At 47.9% G+C, this 9,114-nt stretch overlaps 1 pseudogene; it reads left to right on the top strand.

The window, feature by feature from the left end:
• The first annotated feature begins 3,737 nt into the window (after nucleotides 1-3,737).
• On the top strand, nucleotides 3,738-4,994 carry LOC142841001 (E3 ubiquitin-protein ligase RNF138 pseudogene; annotated as a pseudogene).
• Nucleotides 4,995-9,114: the final 4,120 nt, after the last annotated feature.

The following is a 9,114-nucleotide window of genomic DNA, read 5'->3' as shown; positions in this document are numbered from 1 at the left end:
GTGCTCTTAACTGTCAAGGTACCTCTCTAGCTCCAATTTTGGTTGTTCTAATAGTTACATAGTAGTGTCTCATTATGGTCTGCATTTGCATGTTTGAATACTAACAATGTTGGCTAAGTCCTAATTTGCTATATACAAACCACAATCTTCTTTGGTGAAGTATCTGTTCACGCATTTTGTCTATTTGTCTTCTTTGTTTCTTTTTCTTCAGACAGAGTCTGGCTACATAAAGGCCAGGTTGGTCTTGTCCTCACGAGCTTCCTGTCTTAGTCTCCTGAGTGCTAGGACTATAGGGCTATGTCTATGCCCATATTCGTTGAGTTGCTTGTTTTCTTACTTTACAGTTTTAAAACACCCCCCCCCCACACACACACAATTACTCATAATGGGAAGAGAAGCTGTACCCTCAAACAAGAGTAACTATCACAGGGGAGCCAGATTGCTCTCCTCAAATGATGACACTGATAACAGCTTGTCCTGAACCCCTTGGAGAGTGCAATAGTGACCAGTAAGACCACCAGCCTGACCGAAACTATCTCTCATTTATCTCACCTATAAAATCTTACATTTCCTGTCAGCCCTTTAAAGATAGACTAGGGAGCCACTGAGTCTTTTAATCTGGTCTTCTCAATGTAGCCATGTTTATGTTCCTTTCTCTGCTCCTCACCAACACACATCTCTTTGAGATGCTGGGACAAGTGTCCATGCCTACGGCCTTGAGGTCCCTGAATTTTGGGTGAAGCTTTTAATACACTAATGTGGGACAATATGAGATGCTAAACAAACAATCACAGAATAAAACACAACGAACGGAATAATTTTCCACAAGTCCATGCTGATATAAATATTTGATAAAATAATTAATGGAAAAAGGAAACATTTTCATAAAATTTCCATTGATTAAATATAGAAGGGGCTGAGGTATGGCGATGCATGCTTGTAATCCAAGCACCCGGGTGGTAGCGACTAAAGGATTTTCACAAGTTTGATAGCAGCCTTCTTTAGATAGTGAGGACTAGGCAAGCCAGAGCGACACTGGAAGACCCATATCAGAAACATTTTCTGTAAGTTTTTAAGATTTATTTTTATGTTTATATGTTTTTGTGTGGATGCATGCCACATGTGTTCAGATGCCCGAGGAGGCCAGAGGAGGAATAGGGTTGGAGTTCTAGTTGGTGCTGCCTGACATGGTTTCTGGTACAACAGTATACACTCTCAACCACGGAGCCATTTCTCCAGCCCAGGAGAACACGTTTTAAATGGTCATACAAAGGAGGGCAGAGGAAACCGAGTAGGGAAGATAAAGCCCGTACCTGACCTATCTTATATACCCTGTTTCGTAGATCTAATTTTGGAGTACTGCAATTACTTTCACACCTCTAAAAAAATATACAAACTGGTTTCCTGACAGCAAAGCCCAAAACATAAAATAAAATAAAATTCAGTTAGAGTAAGTTAGTGGTAAGATCACAGACAGAAGAAATTATTCAAATAACTTTAAAGCAGGGAAGTTTGAGTATATATTCTTTCTGCCATCTACCCTATGGAAGGGAAAAGAAGCCAAAAAAAATTCAACTATGTCCCATGGGCCAGAGCTGGGTCATCTAACAACTCTTTATATCAAGGAACCATAGAAAAGCGTTCACTTTGCGTTCTCTGTGATGTCAAGCAGCAAAGGGTTAGAACAATTGCAGATCCTGCCTCTGCTGTCTACTAGGACCAGCTTTCTTTCTTTCTGCTCCCTTTGGATTGGGCTAGAAAAGCTCTTTTTGCACTGTCACTTAACATAGTGGTGGCAGCAATGCCACCTTCCTGAAGTTGAACAGCAAATCTGGAACCGTTTCTACTCGATGAGCCAGAGAAGAGAACTCCCAAGTGTATTATCAATGGTTAGTAAGCTGTCCTTTCCAGGTTAACAGTGGAGCATTGCTCCCATCACTTAGGCTTAGAGACTTGCATTTCCTAACAAGGCTTGTGATTCTGAAAGAAAGAGTCATGGAAACCTGAAGTCTTGGAGGCTGCATGATGCTGTGAGAACTCAGGCTCCATTGCAGAAATACATATGCATGTTATACATCCAGAGATGTCTGAAAGCCATTTTAGAACTATGACAGGCCAATTGTTTCAGACATCCTACAGCAAGTGGGAAAAATTGTGGAATGTATGTTACAGCATATTGGGTAGCTGGTTAACACGACGTTGTTTTCTAGGAAATCGTTCCACAGAGAAAGCATCCATCGGTGTGTCTCTGGCTTTGTTCTTTTCCCTTGACTTCACAGGCATATCCAGTAACTGGTCCAAACAGGCAACAAGCGCTGTGAATGTGAGGAGAGGTTTGGGGTAGCTTCAGAAGCACGGTCTCACTTGCTATTTCCAGAAGTCCGTGAACTGTTTCAATCACTGCTCATGGTGCCACTGCACAGATGAACGATCAGAGGCATGAGGCAAATTTGGACTGGAAGCACCTGTCCTTTTTAGTGTCTTTTGTACTCCAACCCTTCTCCCCCCCCCCCCCCGGTTCCCTCTTTGGATTTAGTGTACCTGAGCACCCTCACATGAGTGGCCAGGGGGCATAGGTGGCACCATGTAGAAAGACAGGCAGCAATGCTGAAGGTAAAAGGGACATTTTTACCTAATGCTTGGGCGGGAATTTCTTTTTTCTTTTTATTTATTTTTATTTTTTATTTTATTTTTTTGGGGGGGATTTCTTAAGTGAACAAAATTAAAATCTTCCCAAGACATCTGCTGTCACTGCCAGGGGCTCCAGGTGACTAAGGACATTGATTCTATTCTGAAATGCAAGTTGATGGCAAAGAGTCAGGCTGCCAATGTTGTTAAAGCAGCTAGGACATCACTGACATTTTGGGTGACATGAAAAAAAGCACTTCACCTGCCTGGGTCTGAGAGTGGATAATTTCTAAAGCTCACACAATTTCTTGCTTGGGTTTGCAGTACAGATGGGAAAACCCTAAAGCGGGGGTCTGATAAGACGCCAGCTATTTAGGGTGTAGATTCCTGCCTTGGACTTATAGGTCTCACCTGTCAAGTTTAATGGCTGATAGGTTTTTCAGCTCCCATCAATGAAAGGAAAGGGCTCGAAAGCTGAATTAATGAAGATAGTAGCCTCGATAGGAATTCTAAATGATGCGCTTAGCTCTTTCTCTGTTGGCCTTTTTTTTTTTTTTTGGATTTTTCGAGACAGGGTTTCTCCGTAGCTTTTGGTTCCTGTCCTGGAACTAGCTGTTGGCTCTTTTAAAAGTCGCGTGTGAGTACTTGTGTGTGTGTGTGTGTGCGCGCGCGCGCGCGCGCGTTCGCACCCGCGCGCCCGCTCGCGTACCTGAGGAATGAAGAAACTTGGTGTAGGTAGGAGAGCCAATAAGCTGTTAGACACAGTAGCCTGATAACAGCGGTCCTTAACTGGCCACACAGAAGAAACACTTAGGGCCTTAGGGGACTTTATGCAGTGCTAGGGATTAAACCTAGCGTTTGCACATGCAACGGAATCTTTGAGCTCTATTCGCAGACCTCTTTTTACTTTTTCCAGATAAGGGCTCCTCTAAGTTGCTCCCTAAGTTGCCCAGTCTGGCCTTGAACTTGCGTTCACGCTGCCTCAGCCTCCCTCTCTGGCTGGGATTACATGCCTGCGCCACCAGGCCCAGTTAGGGTTTTTTTTTTTTGAAAAAAAAAAATCTTGGTAAAGTAAACGGACCTGGCAGCTTACGTCACAACCAGCTGAAGGCGCGACGCGCTGGTTGCTATGGAGGCAGTCCTAGTGACCCCGCCTCCGGCTCTTGTGTGGCTATCCACTCCGCAGTGACCATCAGCTAGGCAGGCAGCAGCAGCCAGCTCTCAACCACAGGAAAGCTGCCCGCGGAGTGGGAGGTCTTCCCATTATCGTGAGCCTGGGGTCTGGTAGGCTCTTGGGCCCATGAGAACAGAGCGCCACCCTTCATTTGCTGGGGATTCACTGCTCTAAAGCGCAGTCAACTGCAGGACAGAAGCGGACTGAAATCGGACGCTGCACAGGGCCACCTGTCTACCGATCGGCGGCTGAGAGAGGCAGCTTGACCTGACGCGCCGCTTGGAGGATCGGAGGGAGTCGAGCTCCGGACCGCCACCGCCACCTCGGCAGCCGCGAGCCGACAGCCGCCATCGCCTTGGGCCTCCCCACCCGTCACCACCATGGCTGAGAACGAGTCTGCCTCCACGCCTTACACCGAAGATGATTTCTACTGTCCTATCTGTCAAGAAGTCTTCAAGACGCCGGTTCGGGTCACGGCTTGTCAGCACGTCTTCTGCAGGAAATGTTTCCTGACTGCAATGAAGGAGAGCCGGCACCATTGCCCCCTGTGCCGTGGAAGTGTGACTAGAAGAGAAAGAGCGTGCCCAGAGAGGGCCCTGGACCTTGAGACAATCATGAGAAGTTTTCCTGGTAATTGCCGGAGCTGTTCTGAACGCATTGAACTCTATCGCATGAGACAGCATTACAAAACTTGCGAAAAGTACCAAGATGAGTTCGGGACTTCTTCAACTGTTGCAAGCTTCCAAGTGTCTCCTGAGCCCGTGGGCAACAGCAACGGTGAGGCGTCCACTTCAGAAAATGCCGAGGCTTATCAAGAAGAAGAAAACGTAAGCCCACCTGATCAGCCTACCTTTGATTGTCCTCTGTGTGAAGAAGTAAACATGACCAGACAGAGTTTGCTGGATCACTGCAACAGCCGCCACAGAGCTCATATTGTTCCGGTCATTTGCCCGATTTGCCTCTCTCTTCCATGGGGCAACCCTACTCAACTTACCAGAAATTTCGTCAGTCATCTAAACCAGAGGCATCAGTTTGATTATGGAGATTTCGTGAATCTTCAACTGGATGAGGAAACTCAGTTCCAGATTGCTATTGAGGAGTCTTTCAACGTCTAGAGAGACTCTCTTCTACAATTGCTCCTAAGGGACAATTTACATGAAATCATCCTTTCAATAACTTGATGTGATTTAAATAAAAGTAATCAGTCTGACCTATTTTAGTATTTCTTTTACCGAAAATCAAAGGCGCGCTACCTTAGACAAGAAGACCAGGGAGAGTGGGCAGAGGGAGTGGGACTGTGGAGGGATGGGGGAGAAGAAAGGAGGGTGGGGATCAGGAAGGGGGAGGAATAGAAGAGGGAATGGGAGGGTAAGGGGGGAGCGGAAGAGGAGGATGGTGGGAGAGAAGGGGAACAGAGGGGGAGAGGGAGGGAAAGGGAAGAGGGAAAGGAATGGAAAAGGAGAGGGGGATTAGGGAAGAGTGATGGGAGAAGGGGGAGGGAAGAGGTGAACGGAAAAGGAGGGGGATGGGAGAGAATAGAGGTGGGAGTAGGGGCGGTCCAAGGAGAAGGGAGGTAGATGGGAAAGGGGAAGAGGAGGGCTGAGAAAGAATAGGGATGAGAGGAGGAGGGGCCGGGAAGGAGGAGGGTGGTGAGTGGAAAAGGGGAGGAGGGGGATGAGAAAACATTGGTGAGCAGAGGGGAAGGGGCAGGGAGGAGGGAGGGGGTGAGTGGAAAAGGGGAGGAGGGGGATGAGAAAACATTGGTGAGCAGAGGGGAAGGGGCAGGGAGGAGGGAGGGGGTGAGTGGAAAAGGGGAGGAGGGGGATGAGAAAACATTGGTGAGCATAGGGGAAGGGGCAGGGAGGAGGGAGGGAGGTGAGTGGAAAAGGGGAGGAGGGGGATGAGAAAACAGGAATGAGCATAGGGGAAGGGGCAGGGAGGAGGGAGGGAGGTGAGTGGAAAAGGGGAGGAGGGGGATGAGAAAGATCAGGGATGAGCATAGGGGAAGGGGCAGGGAGGAGGGAGGGAGGTGAGTGGAAAAGGGGAGGAGGGGGATGAGAAAGATCAGGGATGAGCATAGGGGAAGGGGCAGGGAGGAGGGAGGGAGGTGAGTGGAAAAGGGGAGGAGGGGGATGAGAAAGATCAGGGATGAGCATAGGGGAAGGGGCAGGGAGGAGGGAGGGAGGTGAGTGGAAAAGGGGAGGAGGGGGATGAGAAAGATCAGGGATGAGCAGAGGGGAAGGGGCAGGGAGGAGGGAGGGAGGTGAGTGGAAAAGGGGAGGAGGGGGATGAGAAAGATCAGGGATGAGCAGAGGGGAAGGGGCAGGGAGGAGGGAGGGAGGTGAGTGGAAAAGGGGAGGAGGGGGATGAGAAAGATCAGGGATGAGCATAGGGGAAGGGGCAGGGAGGAGGGAGGGGGTGAGTGGAAAAGCTGAGGAGGGGGATGAGAAAGAACAGGGATGAACAGAGGGGAAGGGGCAGGGAAGAGGGAGGGAGGTGAGTGGAAAAGGGGAGGAGGGGGATGAGAAAGAACAGGGATGAACAGAGGGGAAGGGGCAGAAAGGAGGGGAGGAGGGAGGTGAGTGGAAAAGGGGAGGAGGGGGATGAGAAAGAACAGGGATGAACAGAGGGGAAGGGGCAGAAAGGAGGGGAGGAGGGAGGTGAGTGGGAAAGGGGAGGAGGGGGATGAGAAAGAACAGGGATGAACAGAGGGGAAGGGGCAGGGAGGAGGGGAGGAGGAAGGTGAGTGGGAAAGGGGAGGAGGGGGATGAGAAAGAACAGGGATGAACAGAGGGGAAGGGGCAGGGAGGAGGGGAGGAGGGAGGTGAGTGGAAAAGGGGAGGAGGGGGATGAGAAAGAACAGGGATGAACAGAGGGGAAGGGGCAGGGAGGAGGGGAGGAGGGAGGTGAGTGGGAAAGGGGAGGAGGAGTGGAAGTGAGAAGGAATGGGGAGAAAGGATGAGGGGGTTTGAGAGGGAGGAGGGATTGGGGAGACCTGGAAAGAAGTGGGGAATGACAGAGGAAGGTAGTGTGTGTGTGGGGGGGGGTGTGAGGAGTACAATGACATCTGATCATGAAAACGTTATGATGAGGAGAGCGTTATTTTGTCTGTGAATTTAAATTTTAACTTAAAAAAAATAGCATGAAAAATGGCAACAAACTGTAAACTTCCCAAACCTATGTCTGAGGGCTAACTATAGTTGATGGAGTCCTGAAACACTTCATCCCTCCAGCTGATCGCCTCTTCAGTCCCCCTTCCAATAAGGCTGATTTTAAAAAGAAAGGCCTTTGGTGAAACAAACAAAAATCCTACCCAGAACTGCCCTGTTAGATACTCAGAAAGTTTACCCTTACCCTCTCTCCCCTCCACTGTCTGAGGCACAGGGACAACACGAGCCATTTGGTAAACTACATGGGCTTCTTCTATTGAGGCTGGTCTTGAATTCATCCTCTGCCTCCACTTCCCAAGCGCTGGGATTACAGGTCCGCACTGCCAGAGTCAGGTTATCCACTGTTGGGGGTGGAATTAGGATTACGGCTCTGTGCAGGCTAGACAAGCATCTACCAACTGAGCCACACTCTGGCCCTGACCTCCAGAATGCTTTCCTTGTTTAAAGAGTTATTTTTTTCCACAGGTTCATTATACAGATACAATGTATTTTCATAGCCTCCCCTATTATCCTCTCATCCTCTTCCCTACAAGTCCTCTTACTGTTTTCCTGTCCCTTTCGTTTGGTTCACTACATTTAATTAAGGTCGCCTGCCTGAGAACGAACGGGTGGGGGATTTTTACTTCAGCTGTGGCAATTTATCAGTCAGTGGCTATCACTGAGGACTATGACTCCTCTTCCATGGTAACCATTAACTGCCTGAAACTCTTGAGGGAGGGCGCTTATGAGCCCCTCCCGCCCGTGGATTGCTGAAGCAGCGATGGGACCAGCCTTGTGCAGGTCTTATGAAGGTAGCCACAGTGGCTGGGTACAACAGCCACGTTATTCCCAGAAAACAATTTACACCACTCCTCCTCTGACTCTTGACTGCCTTTCCTTTCTCTCTTCTAGATGTTCTCTGAGCCTTGGGGGAGGGGATATAGATGTCTCATTCAGGGACCAGCAGTCAGTAGTCAGGTTTTTCAGCACTTTCACCCATTAGGAGTCTGCATTAGTCACTTCCTGTTTCAAACCGAAGCTTCCCTGATCAAGGCTGAGAGCAGCACCAATCTATGGGTATAACCACAAACATTCTGAAGGTTTGACATCATGTACATACAGCAAAACAGCAGTAGTAGCCCCCTTCTTCCCCCGCCGCCTCCAGGCCTATCATATGGGCTTTTTGCTAAGTTTGTTTTAACAGGCATGGATTTCTCCCTAAAATTCAACCAGAAAGCAGTTGGTTAGCCCCATAACTGTCATAAAGGATTCCGTGTAGGGCAAGACCCCTGAAGACTTTTTGAACTCCTGATTTTTAAAAAACACTTATTTATTCTTTGGAAATTTTATACATGTATACAATGTATCTAGAGTCTCTTCAACCTACTGCCTCCTCCCACTGCCACTGGACACCCCTAACACATCTGTCCCCCACCTTCATGCCTTTTGTGCCTGTTTTTCTCCCTCCCTCCCTCCCTCCTTCCCTTTTCTTCCTTCCTTTCTTCCTTTTTTCCTTTCTTTCTTCCATTGAGTCCAGTTAGTACTACGTGCTAGAATACTGACTGGTAACTCCAGAACACTTTTATCCAGAATAATTATTTTGAACTTCTCTAAGTGCTTGTTTGATCTCTCCACTCAGTTTTACAGTCTTACGGGCACCTCAAATGTAACTTTAGAAGAATCATCTCCATAGGTTCTAAATTGGAAAGATGTCTTTGAACAAAATTGATGTTGACATAAAAAAAAAGAAAAACCCAATGGAAGTTTATTGACTTGTTTATTTTACATGTACAAAAGAATCTCCCTCCATAGGGCGAGTAGTTGGCTAATATGTACCTTTGGCTTTAGCTGGTACAACATCTTTAACAAAGCACAGGAAGTTTTTTAGAGAGGTGCTAAGGAATTCCCAAAGGACAGTTGGACAGTTGGTTACAACTGGGGAGGGAGCTATCATTGGCATCTGGCATCTCTAGGGGATAGGAATGCTGCTAAATAGCCTAGCGTGTACAGACAACCCCCAGCAAAGAACCAGCTGATCCTACACCATTAAGAGCACCCAGTGGAAAAAGCCTACTTTAACATATTTGTGTGTGTGTGTGTGTGTGTGTAACCAAAATCACTTTGGTTGATGTCAGGCATCAATTTAGTGGTGATTACAGAGTC

Source organism: Microtus pennsylvanicus, chromosome X, assembly GCF_037038515.1.
Source record: "Microtus pennsylvanicus isolate mMicPen1 chromosome X, mMicPen1.hap1, whole genome shotgun sequence".
Classification (NCBI taxonomy): Eukaryota; Metazoa; Chordata; class Mammalia; order Rodentia; family Cricetidae; genus Microtus; species Microtus pennsylvanicus.
The sequence above is the reverse complement of the archived record's forward strand: the minus strand, read 5'-3'. Positions and strand labels throughout refer to the sequence as shown.